Raw genomic sequence first — 19,460 nt, 5'->3', positions numbered from 1 at the left:
TTAAAAATGACTGGACATACAAAGAAGTAGGAAAATGTGGCCCATAACCAGAAAAATATCTGTCAACACAGAGAGACCCAGAAATGACAGACATGGTGGAATTAACAGGCCAAGACATTGAAAGGGTGTTATAAATATGCTCCACATAAATGAAAACAGGAACACAGGGAAGAGAGAAATGGAGAATTTTCAAAAAGACCCAAATAGAACTTCTACAGATAAAATATATATATAATATCTGAAGTGAAAATTTCACTGGATGAGATAAGCACTGCAGAAAAAAAGAAATCAGTGAACTTGAAGACACAGCAACATAATCTAGCCGAAATGAAGTTCAAAGAGAAAAAGATGACCGTGAGACAAAGGAAGAATACTGTTATAAATGTATTACATTATATGAGATGGTATAAAATTATTTGATAGTAGAATGCAATAATAGGCATATTATAGGGCCTTCCCTAGTGGCGCAGTGGTTGAGAGTCCCTCCTGCTGATGCAGGGGACATAGGTTTGTGCCCCGGTCCGGAAGGATCCCACATGCCGCGGAGCGGCTGGGCCCGTGAGCCATGGCCGCTGAGTCTGCGCGTCCAGAGCTTGTGCTCCGCAACAGGAGAGGCCACGACAGTGAGAGGCCTGCGTACCGGAAAAAAAAAAAAAAAAAAAAAAAAAAAGGCATATTATATATCCTAGAGCAACCACTAAAATAAGTAAATAAAAAGGTAGAAAAAAGAATAAGCCAATAAAGGAAAAAAACAATAGAGAAGATTAAATGGAATCCCAAAGTAAAATTAATTCAAAGGAATAGTTAATAGAAAATGAACAGCAAAGATGGTAGATTTAAACCTAACCACATTAATATATACATTAAATCTAAATTATCTAAATACTCCAATTAAAAGACAGATTAAAAAAGCATGACTAAATATATGCTATGAGAATCTCACACTAAAATAAGGAAATAGTTAAAAAATAAAACAATAGAAGATATACCATGCAAACCAAAATCTTAAGAAATAGCCACATTTATATCAGAGAAGATAGAAGACAAGAGAAAAATAGTATCAGAGATGAGGAGGGATATTTCATAATGATCAAGGGATCACTTCATTTGGAAGATGGAATAATTCTAAATGTATATATATGTACATAATACCAGAACTACAAAATACATTAAACAAAAACTGACAGAACTGAGGGGAGAAACAAACAAGCACCCAAAACAGTTGGAGACATCAACACTCCTCCCTCAGTACCTGAAAAGAACAGGTACACTGAAAGTCCAGCAAAGATAAAGAAGACTAGAACAGCACTATCAACTGAATTGATGTTTATAGAACATTTCAGCCAACAACAGCAAAATATAAACTTTTATACTGCCCATGAAACACTTATCAAGATAGCCCATCTGCTGAACCAGGAATAAGTCTTAACGAATTTTTAAAAATTGAAACTACACATAGTACATTCCCTTAGCACAGTGGGATTAAATTAGAAATCAAAACCAAAATGATATGTGGAAAATTCCCAAACATTTAGAAATTTAACAACATCTTCTAAAATAACCGAAGTGCCAGAAATCACAAGGGAAATTAGAAAATACTTTGAAATGAATGAAAATGAAACCTATCAAAATTTCTGATGCAGCTAACAAGGTGCTTTGAGGAAATTTACAGTTTTCTATGCATATATTAGGCGGAAAAGACCTAAACTCATTATCTAAGCTACCATCGTAAGAGGCTAGAAATTAAACCAAATAAGTAGATAGTTACAAATTAACAAAGAATAGAAACCAATGAAATAGATAACTGAAAAATAGAGAAATATCAATGAAACCAAAAACAGGTTCTTTGGGAAAAAAAAAAATTAGTGAAATTGACAGACCTCTAACTAGACTGAATGAGAAAAGACAGAAATCAGCAATATTAGGAACGAAAGGGGAAACGTTACTAAAGAGTCTACAAATATTAAAAGAACAAGAGACCATTTATGAATGATTTGTTTTTTAAATTAAGTTATTTATTTATTTATTTTTGGCTGTGTTGGGTCTTCATTGCTGTGCACGAGCTTTCTCTAGCTGCGGCAAGTGGGGACTACTCTGTTGCAGTGCACGGGCTTCTCATTGCGGTGGCTTCTCTTGTTGTGGAGCATGGGCTCTAGGCACGCAGACTTCAGTAGTTGTGGCTTGCGAGCTCTAGAGCTCAGGCTCAGTAGTTGTGGTGCACGGGCTTAGCTGCTCCGTGGCATGTGGGATTTTCCCGGACCAGGGCTCGAACCCATGTCCCCTGCATTGGCAGGTGGTTTCTTAACCACTGAACACCAGGGAAGTCCCTATGAATGCTTTTATGTCAATAATTTTGACAACTATGATGAAATGAACAAATTCCTTAAAAGACACAGATTACCATGACTCAGGAAATAATACATAACCCAAATAACACTATTATCTATTAAAAAAATTGAATTTGTAATTTAAAATATTCCCACAAAGTAAACTCCAGTCCCCAATGCTTCACTGTAAATCCTATCTAACATATAAAGACAGAAGTAATACAAATCCTACATAAATTCTCCCAGAAAGTACAGGAGGACACATTTTTCAACTGATTTTATAGGGCCAGCATTAGATTGATTCCAAAACCAGAAAAAGACATTATGAGAAAACTACACACCAATATCTCTCATAAACATACTTGCAAAAATCTTTAACAAAATAGAAAAATCAAATTCAGCAATATATAAGAAGAAATACAAGGTTGATTTTACATTTAAAAAAATCAATGTTATTGGGGCTTCCCTGGTGGCGCAGTGGTTAAGAGCACGCCTAGCACGCCTGCCGATGCAGGGGACATGGGTTCGTGCCCCGGTCCGGGAGGATCCCACATGTCGCGGAGCGGCTGGGTCCGTGAGCCATGGCCGCTGGGCCTGTGCGTCCAGAGCCTGTGCTCCGCAATGGGAGAGGCCACAACAGTGAGGGGCCAGCGTTACGCCAAAAAAAAAAAAAAAAAAAAAAAAAAAAATCAATGTTATTAACTATATTAATAGAATAAAGGCAAAAAACAATATAATCCTCTCAATAGAGAAAAAATATTTAATAAATTTCAACACACATTCATAATAGAAACTTCAGAAAACTCAGAATGGACAAGAACTACCATTTGATAAAGGGCATCTGTAAAATACTGACATAATAATAAATGTTCTGTTCAACATTATACTGGAGATCATAGCTATACGAAGGCACAAAAAAGAAATGAAAAGCATAAAGATGGGAAAGGAAGAAGTTAAAATGTCTTTATTTACAGGAGACAAAATTATTTACATAGAAAATCCTAAGGCATCTACAAACTATATAGTAATTTCAGCAAGACCGTAGAATTTGTGTTCAATATACATATATCCATTGTATTTCTATATCAACAACTAGAAATTTTAAAACATTTAAATGCCATTATAATAGCATTAAACAAAATTAAATACCTGAGTTTATCCCTAACAAAATATGTGTAAGACCTATAAAATGAAAGCTACAAAACAAAGCTAAGACAAATTACAGAAAACTGAAATAAATAAAAATATATAACATAGTAATGAATTGGAAGATTCAAAATTGTTAATATGGCAATTCTTCACAAATTCATCTACACGTTCAATTCAATCTAAATCAAAATCCCAGGTTTCTTTTTTTGGTAGAAATATACAACCTGATTCTAAAATGTATATGAATATCCAAATGAACAGAATAATCAAAATAATTTTGAAAATGAAGAACAAAGTAGGAATACTTATAATACCTGATTTCTAGAGTTAACATTAACTTACAGCAATCCATATAGTTTGGTAATAGCCTAATGATAACATATAGAAAACTGGAACTGAACAGAAAATCCAAAAATATACTATAAAATACTTGGTCAATTAATTTTTAAAAGTGCCATTGTAACTCAATGCAGAAAGAAAATATTTTCAACAAGTGTTGCTGAAACAACTGGATATTCATATGGAATAAAAATGAATTTTGCTTTTATATGACAGGATTTTATATATGTAAAAATACTAAATGAAAATACATCATAAACCTAAGAGTAGAATGTAAAACTATAAAGCTTCAAGAAGAAAACAGGGAAAAGTTTTTATGACTTAAGGATAGGCAAAGATTCAAAAGCATGAACCATAAAAAAAAAAAATATATAGAAACAGTCACCTGATAAACTATACTTCACCAAAATTAAAAACTTCTGCTGTTTCATTATAGGGACTTCCCTGGTGGTCCAGTGGGTAAGACTCCACGCTCCCAATGCAGGGGGCCTGGGTTCAATCCTTGGTCAGGGAACTAGATCCTGCATGCATGCCACAACTAAGAGTCCACATGCCACAACTAAGAAACCTATATGTGCAACTAAAGATCCTGCATGCCACAACTAAGACCCAGCACAGCCAAAATAAATAAATAAATATTTTTTAAAGTCAACAAACAAAAATAATTGCATTTCAAAAAAAAATCATTATAAAAATTAAGTGGCCAATAATTACATTAAATGATCAAAACCACAAGATACCATTTCACACTCATTAAATGGCTAAATTTAGAAAGACTGACAATTCTAAATATTGGTGAGGACGTACAGCTATGGTGCCTAAATACTGGTGAGGATGTAGAGCTGCATTGATTCACCTTCTAATACAGTAGCCACTAGCCACATGTAGCCATTTAAATTTAAATTGATAAACTGAATAAAATAAAAAATTCACTTCCTCAGATGTACTAGCCATATTTCACCTGCTGAACAGCCACATGTGGCTAGTGGTTACAGTATTGGACAGTGCTGATATAGAACATTTTCATTATTGCAGAAAGCTCTATAGGATAACATTAATTTAGAACATCTGAAATGTTCACACATTGCTGGTAGGTATGTAAAATTTTACCACCACTTTTAAAAAGTTTGACACCTTCTTTGAAAGTTGAACAAAACTTACCATATAACCCAACAATTCCACTCCTAGGTATTTACCCAGCAGGGTTGGTGTCATTAGAGTGGGGAGCTGGAACTTCCACCCCTGCCAAGAAGTACAGCTGTCTCCTCCCCAGACGTCAATGGAGGGTAAGTGGGACTCTGAACTTATACTTCTAGGTGGCAACAATAAGGCAGCACCCTTTCACCCTGGCAGGGAAGTATCAAAAGAGGCCTGCTAAATTGATATAAAATATAAAGTATCATGACATAATACCCAAAATGTTCAGGTTTTAACTGAAAACCACTCATCATACCCAAAATCAGGAAAACCTCAACATGAATGAGAAAAGACAAACAATGGATGCCAATACCAAGATGACATAGATTTAAGAATTATCTCACAAGGATTTTAAAACAGCCATAATAAAATGCTTCAATGAGAATTTTTAAGTGAGACAACACACTGGAAACATGAAAAATAGAAAGTCTAAGAAACAGAAGGTCTTAGCAAAGAAATAGAAGATACAAAGCATAAAATTACAGAACTGAAATTATAATAACTGAAATTAAAAAGCCAACGGATGGGCTAAACAGGAGAATGGAGGGGACAGAAGAAAGAATCAGTGAACTAAAAGATAAAGCTATAGAAGTTACCTAATCTAAATAACAAAAGACATAGACTGAATACAAATGAACAGAGCTTCAGGGAGCTGTGAAATTATAACAAAAGATCCAACATTCATGTCATCAGAGTCTTGGAAGTAGAGGAGAAAAAGGGTAGGGCTGAAAAAATATTGGAAAAAAATATGGTTGAGAAATGTCTCCCAAATTTGGCAAAATACACAAACCGATGGATTCAAGAAGCTGAACAAATCTCAAACAGCATAAATCCAGAGAAATCCACACCAAGACGTACAACAGTCAAATTTCTGAAAACTAAAGACAATGAAAAAATATTAAAAGCAGCAAGAGAGAAATTATCCTTTACCTACAGGGGAAAACCAATTTGACTATCAGTGGATTTCTCATAAAAAGCTATAGAGGTCAGAAGGAACTGACACAATCTTTTTCAGGTGCTGAAAGAAAAAGAACTGTCAACCCAGAATATTTCCTCCAGAAAAATATCCTTAAGGAATGAAGAGAAAATCAACATATTCTTAGATAAAGGAAAGCTAAGAGAATTTATTGCTAGTAGACTTGCCCTAAAAGAATGGATAAAGTTCTCTAAATAGAAAGGGAATGAAAAAAGATGGAATCTTGGAACATCAGGAAGAAGGCCAAAATGAGTAAAAATATGGATACATACAGTAAGAGTTCTCCTCTTATCTTCCACATTATATCTGACTGTTTAAGCAAAAATTATAACACTGTCTGATATGGTTCACAATGTATGTAAAGGAAATATTTAAAACAAGTACATATAAAATGTAGGTATGCATGCATATAATATACACCTATAAATAATACATCTACACATAAAAATATTAATTAAATGAGGGCAGATAAAGGAACTAAAGGAAGGTAAGGGTTCTACACTTTGCTTGAAGTAGTAAAATGTAGCAGTGCCAGTGGTACTGTGGTACAGGAGACTGTGATCTGTTATAAATATACAATGTAATATCTAGAGCAATGATGAAAAAGTTATACAAAGAAATACATTTTAAAACACCATAGTAAATCAACATAGAATTCTAAAAAGTATTCAAGTAACCCACAGGAAAGCAGGAAAAGGAAAAGAGAAATGAAAAAGAGGAAACAAACAGAAAACAAAAAATTAAATGGCAGACTTATTATGTCTTAACATATCAATAATTACCTTTATTAGCAACAGACCCAAACTGGAAACAACTAAAATGTCCTACAATAGGCGAATTGTTAAACAAATTGTGGTACATCTATACCATGAAATATACTAAATCAGCAATAAAAAGGAATGAACACCCCACAACTTGGGTGGATCTCAAAGGCATTATGCTAAATGAAAATAGCCAATCTCAAAGTTTATATGTATACTATATGATTCCATTTTTATGACATTCTTGAAATGACAAAATTATCGAGATGGATAACAGATCAGTGGTTTCCAGGAGTGAAGGGTGGTCGAGAGGAGTGTGTGTGTGTGTGTGTGTGTGTGTGTGTGACTATAAAGGGACAGAAGGAGGGAAATCTTTCTGGTGAGATTGCAGTCTTGGTTACATGAATGTACACATGTGATAAAATGCCAAAGAACTATTATTCACTTTATATCAATATCAATTTCTTGATTTTGGTATTATTATTCTATAGTTATATAAGATGCAACTAATAGGAGAAACTGGGTGAATGGTACAGGGGACATCTCTGTACGGTACTGTCTTTGCAACTTCCTGTGAATCTATAATTATTTCAAAGTATGAAGTGAATTACCTTTGTGACTACTTTAGGCACTACTGGGGTCCCTATAATATGTATGAATAAAATTTTTTCCTTTTCTCTTTAAAAAAACGATCACAACAGCTTTATTCATAATAGCTAAGACCTGGAAACAACTCAAATGTTCATTAACAGGTGAATGACTAAACAAATGGTTATGTAGTTGTACAATGGAATACTACTCATAAATTTAAAAAAAGAATAAACCACTATACACACAACATGGATGAATCTCAAAAATATTAAGCTGAGAGAAAGAAGCCACACACAAAAGAGTCCACAGTGAACAGTTCCATTTATACAACATTCTGGAATAGGCAAAACTAAGGTGATCAGTAGTTGCTAGGGCTTAAATGTAGGTAGAGGTTTTGAACAGAAAGGGACAGTTTGAAGTTTTCTGGGGTGATGGGTCTACCTGTATCCTGTTTGTAGCAGTAGTTTACATGGATCTGTACATGTGTTAAAGCTCACAGAACTAATAAAAAAGTAAATTTTACTGTATGTAGAAATTTAAAACAACAATAATAAAAACCATCATTTCCCATCACAGCTTTTAAGTCCCATCTTCAATTATTTGATAGAGAAGAGTTGAACCTTGAACAACGTTAGTTTGAACGGCATGGGTCCACTTATATGCAGATATTTTTTAATGCTAAATTCAATACTCAGTATTTTTCAGTACTACATGGTCCATGGTGGGCTGAATGCATGGATGTGGAAGAAATGGAGATACAGAGGGCTGACAATAAATGACACCTGGATCAACCCCACTGTTATTCAAGGGTGAGCTGTATTCTACTCCTACTACTGTCACTACCTAGTTGGTGCTGAGTAAGTAATTTACCCTCTAACCCTTGGATTCTCTTTGTAAAATGAAAGGAAATAATAAATGATCTGTAAAGCTTATTCCTATTCTGAAACCTATTCCTATTCCATGCTTCTGTTAAATTTGTATTATCTCCAAATTAATAAGGAACACAAAATATCTATGCACTCAAGCAGATTCTATAATCTTGCTTCAGACAGTGCGGGCTGGCTTTCAATATTCTCTGCTATTGGTTTTCTGTGATCTTTTTATCAGCTCTTAATGTCTGACCTTAGTTACTAGCTTTGAGTAGATGACTCAGACTATATGGGCTATACAAGATTTCTATTCCCTTTATCACATAAGACCTTCTCTATATTTTGCTTTTAAGAAGTCTGTGAACCAGTATTCATGCTAGAAAAATGACACCTGCTATTTTTTTTTACCATTTTAAAAAAACTTTTATTGAGAGTAATGTGAAATGATGCAAGTATTTTGAAAACAGTTTAGTAGTTTCTTAAAATGTTAAACATACACCTACTGTGTGACCTAGTCATTCTACTCCTGGGTATTTATTGTATTATATTTACCCAAAATAAATGAAAACATATGCCCATAGACTTGTACATGAATGTTCATAGCAGCGTTTTTGGTAACCGTTGAAAATGTCCATCAGCAGGTGAAAGTATAAGCAAATTGAGACACCTGCTATTTTTAATTTTATAAGATATGGTATTGGCATTACTGGAAAAGAGAAAGTAAGCCACTTTAAATGGTTTCACTCAATAGAATAAAGTACTTATTTTTTAACCTGTATGGAAAATCTGCAGTTCCCCAAATCTCTTACAATCCTTCATATCTCCTGTAGAAGACCTGCAGACTAGCAACATCTCAGACTACCAAGTCTTGTATTGAAATGTTCTGTTCCTACATAAGAATGAGCAAAGCCAGCAAGGGAATTCATACAATTTTAATTTCAAATTCAGTGTTCATAGAAAACCCTGGTTGCAATCCCAAATGGCCTTTGGTTTAATTTTTTTTTTTTTTTGGAGATGGGGTTTCATAAAATAAATAAGACTAGAGAAAAAATGAGTATCTATTTCAACAACACTCAATTACATCCAACAGAATAATTTTTGAATACTTATAAAAATCATCCAGTCTTCTCACTTTGAGAAATAAGAAAAATAAAAGTGGCATATATATATGCCAACAAATATTCCATTAACTATACTTGCTTGATACTATTTTTCTCTGATAAATCCAAATAACCAGACAACTACAGATGAACTGATAATACAAATGTAGGCCAACTGATTCTGTTACTCTCTTTATCAGCTACATTTCTTTTTTAAAAAATATGAATCAATTCATTTAATTCTTTAAAATACATACTAAGATATAAAATAAGTCCTGAGCTACAAATAACTGTTAAATAGCAATACATTTGGAAAAGGAAAACTAATCAGTATTTCCTTATAACTCCACTGTCATGTTAACTTTTAAGAAGGAAGCTGCAAATCTAAGCTTATTGCATTTCCTCAGTGTTGAGACCACACATGCAAACACACATACATACACACACACACACAAACCAATATCTCTGTATTTCCCTCACTGCCATCCTTAGATTTACTGAAGATGACATTGAAAAGGATCTGAGAGTTCCTCAAATTTCCATACGTCTATTAAGAACTTATCTCATTCTTAGAAAGTACCCTGGTACAGAAACTAAACCCCATACAAAAAAGCAAATCTATTGACATATTAATACTGAATCAATCTCCTGGCAGAACATTTTATTTAGTGCCACCAAATTTGTAAACAAGACTGAAAAAAAAAAGTGTTTCAACAATTTCTTTATAGAAGTAGTTTTATAAAAAATTAAAAGGCTTAATGTATTAAACTCATGTCTTCTGAGCTACTGGTGTACTGGGGTAATGCTTTAAAATGGATGAGGCACCATCCTGGAAGCCTGGCTGTTTAACCCTAAAGCCAAACAAGGGAAACTCAAAAATCACAGAAAAAAAAAAAAAAAAAAGCCCAATCACTTAAAAATTCTAAGTCTTCAGCTCAATATCATAACTTTATTATGACCAATAAATCACAGCTGGCCAATGAGAAGCTAACTGTAGTCCTTAAAACTCACTGTAGTCTGGGTAAGCAAGACAGTCATATTATAATAGGTACAATTCAGTAAAAAAACTGTTTATGTCAGGTGTTTAAAGTTTCCAGGAGACTAGCTCTTGAGTTATCTCAAAACAAAAACTAAATATCAACTACTGTGAAGTGGCCTTTTCATTTTTTCCTTTAAAGAGCTTTAAAAGCAGTGGTTGAAAAAACCCTTGTGCATGTTTTGAAGCCAGATTCAAAACTGAAAACTAAAGACCAGTCTATTCAAGTTTTCCTCAAATGTCATTTCCCTGAATCCCATGGATCTAATGACATTAGAATGGGAGTTGGTTGCGAGGCGGGGCTCTGTAGGGAAGGGCATGTGGAAGAAATGTGAGCCAACAGGGCAAAAGAATATTTAAAATTCTCTTAAGGAAGAAAGACTTTAGGAAAAACATTTTTCTTCTCTAATTTATGTCAAATCTTACACTGTTGATTTCAATTTTGTTGTGTACCTATTCCATCCTTTATTGTTTTATTTGATTAGAAACATATGGAAGATCCTCCTTCCATTTATTAGTTCTATAGAATATAGTTTATAGATTATAAAAAACTTTAATATAGAATAAAAATAGAAATTTTATTAATGACTGAATTTTCATATCCACAGAGAAAGCACCAGCACATCATGTAATCTAGAAAATCACCTCCTTTTAAAGGAAGGAAAATTGGGGGTCAAGACTGTAAAAGAATAACTGCTAACATCCATATTCTAGTTTTAAGATAATTTTCTTTCCAATGAAAAATATACATATTATTTACAGAAAGCTACCAAGGTAAAGCAATTTGTTATTCTGCACAGCAGGATCACTGGCATGGGGACTTAATGTTTCCACAGCTACAGAGTGGAAATAGGAAAGAAAATTGAGTTCACATCACTAAAGGCAATGAAATAATTAAATAATTTTGTATAAAATTTAGCTTCCTACACGTATTTGTTCGTTTGTCTTATATCCTTTTGAATTAACTGTCTTAAGTTCTCCTTAGTTCATCCTCAATTTACAAGTACTTTATTACGAAGTATGGTTTCTCTATGAATTATCAATACTTTGTTGAGGATAAAACAATTCAAATAGTACACTATTGATAAACACAAAAATACTAAAAGTCAATTATACCTACTCCTAATCCAGGAATAAATGAAAACAAATATTAAATCAACTTGTAGACCCTAGTTTTTGCCCCCCTCCTTCCCTCTTTGTTTCTGCTATTTATACTGCTGTAGTCATTACTACTTTTATACTAGGGAATGTTTCTTTTTCCTGCTTGGATTTGTTTCATAAATCACTGAATTTTCACTTTCTCCCACAACAGGACTTCATCACAAAGATGTAATTAATCCCACTAAAGCAAGGAAACATGGCAAACTTTAGGTTAACAGTCAGTCATTTAGTTTAGGCTCAGCTATGTGACCCTAGGCCAATTCAATTGCTTATCTGTACAATGATGATGATGATATTTAATCCACAAGATTGTGGTGAAGCTTGTATGAGATTAATGTATGTGAAAGAGCTTTGGATGTTTAAAGTGTCATACAAATGTCTGGGTCTCAGTTTCTTCATCTATCTATCATATAGGAGGATTCAGTTAGGTGATCTCTAAAGACTTCTCATCTTTATCTAAAAAGTCTTTGATATCTACGTATGAATCACATTAAAAAATCTACTTACTGTTGGGATAATTTCATAGTTGTAAGAGACTTAGGGAACAATTAACTCAACCTTCTCATCTCACAAAATGAGTCCAAAAGCAGGCTAAGAGACTGGCAGATCACATAAGTCAGTAGGAAAGTAGGGAGTAGGAAGGACTCAGACCTGACTCCCACCTCAACATCCTTTCTATCATGTGATGTTGTTCACTATTTTGTGAATTTAAACTCTCTCTTCACCACAGCTTAAACAATTATCTTTATAAACAGATTACAATGAAAAGCTTATTAAGAAAATGTGAATATCACTCTGGTGAAGATGACTTAACTATTAATAGTCCAATTAAGAATGTTTACAAATGTCACTAATAGCAAAAGGAGCTTAGATCAAACTGTCCAGCTATTCAGTTGGTTTGTGTGACATTCAATTTTAAGTCAATAGGTATGATGTAAATCCTACCTAACCTTTCACAGTACAGAGTTTTAATTCTGCTTTTGTTACTTACTAGCTATGTGATTTGGGGCAATTTATTTCTCTGAGCATCAGTCTCTTCCTGTTTGTTTAAAACAGGGATAATACAAAGTATGTCACCTGGCTGTTGTGAATTAAATGATCTAGCTCATGTTAAGACCCTATGACAGTATCTGGCACATACTAAGTGCTCTACAAATATTAGTTTCCTTCTCTAATCTTCTAAACTTTAGGAGAATAGAGACTGTTTCCTTTCCTTTTACTTTATCAGAAATATTTATTAAATTAAATATATGGGGTCCTGGTCCTCAACTTCAGTTATAAGCAATTGCACAACTAAACCTAAATAAAATGAGGAGCAGTGTGACAAAATGGAAGGCAAATGGGGTTTGGAGTCAACAAATCTGAGTTTGAATCCTTGTCTGACTATCTAATGGCTTTTCCCTTGAGCAATTTACCAGACCTCTCAAGCTTCATATCTGAAAATGTGACTTTTATCTAGCTTCTTATTATTCTGTTGTTCACATTAACAGACATCACAAATACCTAGAAAGGGGCCTATCTTATTCATCTTTGTCTCTTCCATACTAAGGCAAAGTTCAAAATTATAAGTTCTGCTGTTGGAATAAGGCAGGAGATTGAAAAAAAAAAAAGAGATTCAAGATTAGAATAAATGTGTTACATTAAGAAAAGAAAAAGTACAAACCCAGATTAACTGGCACCAACTCTAGGCATTATGTCATTGCTTCCTTTTCTTTCCTGAGGAATGGACCTCAAATATTCTTTTCCTACAGGAAGAGCAAAGTGGAGAATGTTTATTAGTGAAGGTCATTTGACTCACACTTTAACACTGAGCATTTTAAAATTTACCATAACAAAGAGAGAGTAGCATAGACATATATATACTACCAAATGTAAAATAGACAGCTAATGAGAAGCAGCCACATAGCACAGGGAGATCAGCTCGGTGCTTTGTGACCACCTAGAGGGGTGGAATAGGGAGGGTGGGAGGGAGACGCAAGAGGGAAGAGATATGGGGATATATGTATATGTATAGCTGATTCACTTTGTTATAAAGCAGAAACTAACACACCATTGTAAAGCAATTATACTCCAATAAAGATGTTAAAAAATAAAATAAAATAAAATTTACCATAAGACAGTACTTACCGTAAGCCAATACTCATTCTATTTAATGGACTTGTTTTTAAGAGATAAAATAACCAAGAGGTGTTTTACTTTAGAAAATACTACAGATCTAAATAGCCAAAAAGTAACCTTACCTCAAAAATTACTTTCAATGAATAACAATGCTTTGTTAAAGATGACTTAAACTACTCAGAAAAGAATTGCACAAAGCACTGTAGTTCACTACAGTGTAGTTCACTACAGTTCAATGAACTGTAGTTCATTACAGTATGCAAAAATACTTCTAGAGCTATACTTAATCTTTTGAGTGAAGGGTGAGTGGTGAGGTATACACAACTATGAGAATCTGATGAAAGCTATGAATTGATGCCCAGAAAAATGCACATAAATGCATCAAATTTTGCATATAATTTTAGTTGAGTCATGAAACGCAGTCATTATCCTATGGATCTCTAAAACCTGTTAGCAGATGCTAAGCAACCTCCGTTTTTGAGTTTTTCAAAATAATGGACTTATAGGATTTTAGAACCTTAAGCAATTTAGCAGTCATCTAATGCAAACTGCTAATAGAAAAATGAAAAAATAGTCCCCCAGAAAGTTAAAAAGAATTAGGTAAAGCCTTATTGCACTCAGGAACAGAGAGGTGTCCAACTACCATGCTAATCCACATAAGACTGACAGAGCAGAATTTAGTATAAATCAGTGCCTTTCGGTCAGAGTAATTATCTCAGTGGAACCAGAATTGACTTTCAAATGGTCGTTTGGTCTAAACACATAATAGATCATCATTGATGGTTAAGAAAATGAAATTTGGACATGTGTAAAAGTTGATCAAGTCATTTAATCTTTCTTATCCTCAGGTTCTTCAAAACAAAATGGAAATAATAAAACCTACCCTTGTAGGATTATTTTAAGGATAAAATCTGATAACATGTATAAAGTATTTACCACAGTGTCTAGGTACATAGTAGGTGTTCATGAAATGATATGAATTTTAAAATATTTCTTGTCAAGTCATGGAATTAGGTAACATATTAAATAAAATCTCAAAATAAATGAGATGCTTTACAGCTAAACAAAATAACTAGCAAACATTTACTGAGTATCTATACTATATTATTCAAGGTGTTACCGAGGATACAAAAAGGATAAAGTTGTCCTCCTTTCAAGGGAAACTAGGAAAAGACACAGAGCTCTTTTCCTTCTCAGTTTCCTTCTTGGGTTCCTTTTTCACTTACCCTCAGGGCTCAGCTTACTGCCCACTTCATACTCTACCCATATTCTCTGTACTCCCACCAGGACTGAGAGGACCCTCACATGAATACCTCTAATCCTGACCTTTCACCTGAGCATCAGACTCCTATATCTTGTTGTCTTCTGTATGTTTCCACCTGAAAGTACCATAGGTAAAATACATTAAAAACTTTTCCTAACATCTATTCCTTCTTTAAATTCCCTGCTATAGTTATTAACAGCCACTTAGACACTCAAATCAAAGTCCAACGGTAATCTCACATTTCACCAATCACTTTAAATGTCTGATTCATTTCTAAACACTTTCCATGTCTATGTCCTCAATTCATCCCTATTAATAGTATCCAAATCCAGGGCATTATCTCTCAACATGACCAAATCAGTAATCTAACTGGTCTACCCACCTCAACTCTTACCCTACCTCAAAATCATTTACCATACTTCCGCCAAAATGATCATTCTAAAATGAAAATCTTGCCACACCGTGAGTATGTCAAACCCTTCAATAGCTATCTATTATCCACAGAATAAAGTCCAAGTTCACCCAAAAAATAAATGCCCAAGTATGACATATAAAGTCCTCAATGACCTGGCTCATGCCTCTCTTCAGCTTCATTTCCTATCTCCCACTTCATCACACTACAGCCATACTGAACTATTTGACAAGCTTCATGCTGTTCTCTTTGTCAATATAAACTTACACTTCTTCCATGAATAGGAAATTCTTACTTGTTCTTCAAGATTCAGGTCCAAGATCATCTTCTCTGGGAAGCCTCCAGAGTATACTTCCCTACCCCACCAAGCTCACACATTATCACAACAAGCACTCAGGAGATATTTGTTAAACTGAACTGAAACTAAGCAAACTAACAACAAACAGCAAATAATTTATACATATCAAGCCAGTGAGAAGGGCAGCTAGATGGATTTCAGTGTTTCTTTGGAAAAAAGTCTTGATCTAGGGATACGAGGAGTAATAGTTCAGATTGCTGAAGAAAGGAAATTAAAGTATTTAAGTGAGTAAAACAGAGATGGAAATGGACACATTTAGAGCAGACATGTAAGACAAGGCTGGAAGGATAGTAAACAGCAGATATAAACTCACAAATGTAGCCATCCATATAAAAAGATTTAGAGACACAACCAATAAATCACCAAAGATTTTTAAACAGTTTTCTCTGAAACTATATGATGTAGTTGCCATTTACAGACACTACCCTCTACTTCAATTACAGAGATATTAGTTTAGAAAGATGTTTTCACCTTTTAGTTAATCTCTTGCATTTTTATGTTTGAGAAGGTACTCTCACTTAATTAGCATGTACTGAAGAACTTTACATAAAATTCTGAAATTATAACATATCTCTATATGGCACAATCGTTTACTGAAATTGGAATAAGGTAACACAGACTCTCTTTCAGTTAGTTCAAGGGCTAGTCAATCTCATTAAATAATCTTTAATATTAGAACATTAGGTTGCTCCAAATCAGCAATGGAAAATGAAAATATAGTAAGCTTAATGTCAATTCACAGGAATTCAACTGTAAATATTTTGCTTTCTGAATGCTGAATTAAAGAATATCAATCCTGAAACTTAAATACACTAGTCATAGTACAGAAGAACAGATGTATGAGGTATTCTCATATGAAGAGTGAAGATTAAGGTTATCTACCATGAATAAGAAGAGGAAAAAAATGCTGTTATCCCTGAACTATACTTCATGACACAAAATCTACTGCTTGCAGTAAAACCAGAGAAGATTCACCCTAATATATTAACTAGAAAACCACACAACAGTCAGAAGAGGATCACGTTAGACTAATAAATAAAACAATTAAATCAGCCACCCCAAACTGAAGCATCTCTAAGTGGATGTCTGTACCATTGTATAGTTATTTTATATACTTGACAATATAGCTGTATAAGATAATAACAACCCTAGGCACATCTTCTATATCAAGAGGAAAGGTGATTAGAAAACAGATACATGTAAATAAGCACAGAAGCACTTTAGAGCTGAAAAATCATTTGCATGGAGTTGTATGTCTTCTTGTCCTTGATTGTAAATGCCAATTCCCTACTTTCAGGTTTACAGACAGTAAAAAGAGAGATACAAAGCTGAATGTTAATTTTCAACATAACACTGATGTTATGTCAGAAGAGATAGGTGATTCTCACTCTCACATCATACCTGCCATGTTAAAACACCCCTACTGATATGAACTAACATTCATGAATAACAGGTTTAAAAAATCCTTTTGAGCTGTTGTATTTAAGCAAATTGACAGATATGAATGCACAAACACTAGTCTTGGATCATGAAATCCCCTCACACATGAACACCACTGTAAAATAAATTTCTCTAAGAGAATAGGGGCTGAAAATGTTGTAAGTCTGCTAAAGAGAAAAACATCAAGCTATAAAAGAAACTGGCAGCCTACCAATATGATGGTGATGAACATGTTATGCTCAAGTGTGCTGTAAATGATCATTTAGATGCTGTCAGTCAATGTCACCTATATTTCTTTAATATTCTGTTTTGTGAAAAACCCATTGGCTTAGGGAATATGGAATCATCCATCTGCAAGAGCAAACTGTTTTTGTCTGATATGAATTTATTTTTTCAACAAGAAAAGAGAGATATATATTTCTTGGGATCATAATCTCAAGCATACATTGGGACTAATGTCAGTACTGTACAAGTGTAAGGATTATTCATAAAAGAGTAGATTTTATACACACACAGTCGATTCTTGCTATGTGTGGTAGTTATGTTCTATAAAGTTTCTGTGAACACTGAATTGGTGAATACTGTGCTTCCATTGCTTCTAGGAAATGGGAAACACAGGGTTAGGTTCCTGTAAGCCTCTGCTTACAACATTTTATCAACCTATCAATATGTAAGTTTTTCTTTAATGTGTACTTCTGTTTAGAGGTACCTTATTTAATATATAATGTTGATTCATTAAAATCGAACTCACAGCCAACAGCACATCTCATGACTGAACAAAAGCTTATCTAACACACGTATTTTCGCCATTAGGTACATCACAACCTTCTTGTGCTTAAGCACACCACACAGTACTTCAGTACAATATCTGGAGGCCATGTTAAACAGTGAAATCACACCCCCAAAAAGCATGAAAATGTGAAACACATGGCACTAAGGAGATGGCAAAAAAGATGCTTCTTTATAGTATGTGAGTTGAAACAAGAAGGCAAGATGTCACCTTGCTCAACCTCAGCTGAGAATGTACACATCAGGCACCTCAATTTTTTTGCCACTCTGCCTATGTCTGCAAATGATTTTGAAAGCACGACAATTACTGATTTGGGAGTTTAAATCCTAGCAAGTAAGTGAATTTGCAAATATGGAATCCATGAATAATGAGGATCAAATGTGCATATACGTTTACATATGTTGTGCGTGTATATGTACACACACATATGAATGATGTGACATATGACATCTGGCAGGAAAGACAAGTTATGGGACTCTCTGGTTTGAGACTCTTCTAAGGTCCAGTCCTATATTTCTTTTTGGCACACTGGATACGTCTACCTGAATGTCCTACCAGCACTTCAAACTTAAAAGACCAAGCTCATCTTCTGCACCTACCCTAAACCTGTCTTCTGCTATATTACTTCTCCAATAATAGCACCATCTCATCTACACTGTGACTCTGACTCCCTTTTCCATCCTATAGCCAGGGAGCAAATCATGTTGATTCTTCCTCTGAAATATCTCTTAAAGTTACCTCCCCCTGCCCAACCCCACTACAGTTATCACTAAATGCCTTTCTATCATTTGGACCATTGGCACAGTTTACTGTCTTCCCTCTTATCTTCTACCCCAGAATCACAGGTGATATTACTGTCAGTGTTATTTTTCCAGACCTAATTACACTCTTCACTTCCTTGTACCTATAAGATGAGCTTGAGACTTCTTGGTACGGTATACACGTTCTTTTATGACTTGGCACCAAACCATCTTTTTAGACTCACCTACTGACACGCTTCTCTGATAAACTGTATATTCTAGCCATAATAATTTATTTCCCATTATTTGAATATATCATACTTTTTAAAGGCCCTTTATGCATGTTATAAAATTTCACTAGCAATCCTCTTTCTTCCATTTTCTACTTGCCCTTAAGGCTTCTGCTGATGGCACCTCCTCTGTGAAGTCTTTCCTGATAAGCCTCTACCTCCACCTCAGGCCAAGTTAGTCAGTCTTGCCTGTTCTTCCACAGTATTTTCACATACTTCTATTACAGAATTCCTTAAGTTAAGTTCTAATTATTAACAGAGAAAGTGAGAGAATGCACAAGGTTGGCCAATTACTATTATAGTTAGGTGGTGATGGGGATTCATTATACCATTGTGTACCATAGTGTGTATGTTAAATGTCCATTAAAGGAAAGCTAAAAAATTTAGGGTGGGAGTGGGGGGAGGAAGGGAGAGGGAAGAAGAGAAGGTGGGAGGGAGGGAGGGAGGGAGGAAGGGAGAGAATTTATCTACAAGTAATCAAAAACCTGACTTATGTGTGACTTAAACAAATGGGGTACTAATTTTTTTCCTCCCACATAAGA

General features: G+C 34.3%; 1 protein-coding gene across 17 annotated transcripts in view; it reads right to left on the bottom strand.

The window, feature by feature from the left end:
• Positions 1 to 19,460, bottom strand: part of PEAK1 (pseudopodium enriched atypical kinase 1) — a 308,208-nt gene that overhangs the window by 155,059 nt on the left and 133,689 nt on the right. For 16 of the 17 annotated variants that reach the window (XM_067029393.1, XM_067029392.1, XM_067029391.1 and 13 more), the window contains one exon: positions 13,170 to 13,251. The exons of the other annotated variant lie outside the window; for it this stretch is intronic. The gene's annotated coding sequence lies outside the window, so the exon portion shown is untranslated. The remainder of the gene's footprint in view (positions 1 to 13,169; positions 13,252 to 19,460) is intronic. 17 annotated transcript variants of the gene reach the window in all.

Source organism: Kogia breviceps, chromosome 3 (genome assembly GCF_026419965.1).
Source record: "Kogia breviceps isolate mKogBre1 chromosome 3, mKogBre1 haplotype 1, whole genome shotgun sequence".
Lineage (NCBI taxonomy): Eukaryota > Metazoa > Chordata > Mammalia > Artiodactyla > Physeteridae > Kogia > Kogia breviceps.
This window is presented reverse-complemented; position numbering and strand designations above follow the sequence as displayed.